General features: G+C 43.5%; 1 protein-coding gene across 1 annotated transcript in view; it reads right to left on the bottom strand.

Moving 5' to 3' along the window:
* Parp4 (poly (ADP-ribose) polymerase family, member 4) overlaps positions 1–1514 on the bottom strand; it is a gene marked incomplete at its 5' end in the record, with an annotated part of 90940 nt that overhangs the window by 25208 nt on the left and 64218 nt on the right.

The following is a 1514-nucleotide window of genomic DNA, read 5'->3' as shown; positions in this document are numbered from 1 at the left end:
TTTTTGTCTTTTTGAGACAGGGTCTCGCTATGCAGTTCAGGCTAGCCTTGAGCTCACTTTGTAGCCCAGGCTGGTTTTGAACTTGCAACAATCCTCCTGCCTCAGCCTCCCAAGTGCTGGGATTACAGGCATGTGCCACCACGCCCGGCCCACAGTATAACAAACAGTGCATCCTCTTACCTGCGTGCAGTGAGAAACCCATCCATACACCAGGAGCCGGTCATTATGGAACAAGGATGGGACCTGGGCTGGGGCCTGCAGGGGCTCCTGCACACCTGCACTAAGCTGCTGCCATCTGACAGAGACAGAGCGGCAACTTGGAGAACGGAGCCTGTTCATTTGGTCTTCTACCTATTAGCAAAACGAGAGTTATTTCCCTTTTAATGTTACATCTAAAAAACAGTAACTTCGCTGCACATGGTGGTGTATGCCTGTAATCTCAGCACTCTGGAAAGCTGAGGCAGGAGGATTATAATTTCAAGCCCAGTTTTGGCAATTTAGCAATTTAGTGAGACCCTGTCTCAAAAAATAAAAAAGGGGGGCACATAGCTCAGTGTGAAGGTGCTAGGTTCAATCCACAGTACCACAGGAAGAAAAAAGTAAACTAACACTTAAAATTACCTCCTAACCCTTGGGGATTTTCTAGCTCTTTAGTTATTTTTTTTTCCTTTCTTCCTAGTATAGGGGAATTCCCAAAGAGATTTTAAATATAATGTTTATTAATGGTACTACTACATCATTTAAATTTGCAAAGCATCCTTAAAAAGCTAGGTATGGTGGCACACACTTGTAATCCCAGCACTCAAGAAGCTGAGGCAGGAGAATTACTGTCAGTTTGAGCCCCAAGTGGGCTACATAGTGAGATGCCATCTCAAAAAAAGCCAAAAAGAAAAAAGATGGAAAATTTTTAAAATATTCTAAAATTAGTACATTAGCTTGGTACTAATAAGCAACTTTGATAAAAGTAAATTCCAGTTATAAAAATTAATCCTACAAGCAAAAATTAAACAGTTACAATAAGATCCAGCAATTCCATCTGTGGGTACATACTGAGAATTGAACACAGGAACTTAACAGACATTGGACACTAATGCTCCCAGCAAAATCAGTCACAAGAACCCAAGGGCCCACTGATGGATGAATGGTTAAAAATGTGATATCCAAAGGGATGAAGACTTTAATATCTACTTATATGAGACAGTCGACAGGCAAATTCACAGAGACAGAACAGAGAGCAGAGGTTACAGCAGAATGCAGAGTTACTATCTGATGGTGTTATAGTTTGTGTCTGGGTGTGCCCCCAAAGCCTCATGCAGTCATGGGGCAGGCTTTCACAGTTTGATTGATTGTAAGTGTGAAAGCTACACCCGGCCAGGGGTGAACAGTTTACATATGCAAGGGAGAGAAAGAGGCTGCTTGCCACCATTCCTCCCCTTAGTGCTTGTTGCCTTTGCTGTGCTGCGTTGCCTTGAATGGTTGCCCTCTGCCATGTGCCACCCTGCCTTGCAGCCAGC

The sequence above is a fragment of the Chinchilla lanigera genome, unplaced genomic scaffold (genome assembly GCF_000276665.1).
Source record: "Chinchilla lanigera isolate Chin_1 unplaced genomic scaffold, ChiLan1.0 scaffold00024, whole genome shotgun sequence".
Taxonomy (NCBI): Eukaryota; Metazoa; Chordata; class Mammalia; order Rodentia; family Chinchillidae; genus Chinchilla; species Chinchilla lanigera.
Note: the sequence above shows the minus strand (reverse complement) of the source record. Positions and strands in the feature narration are given on the sequence as shown.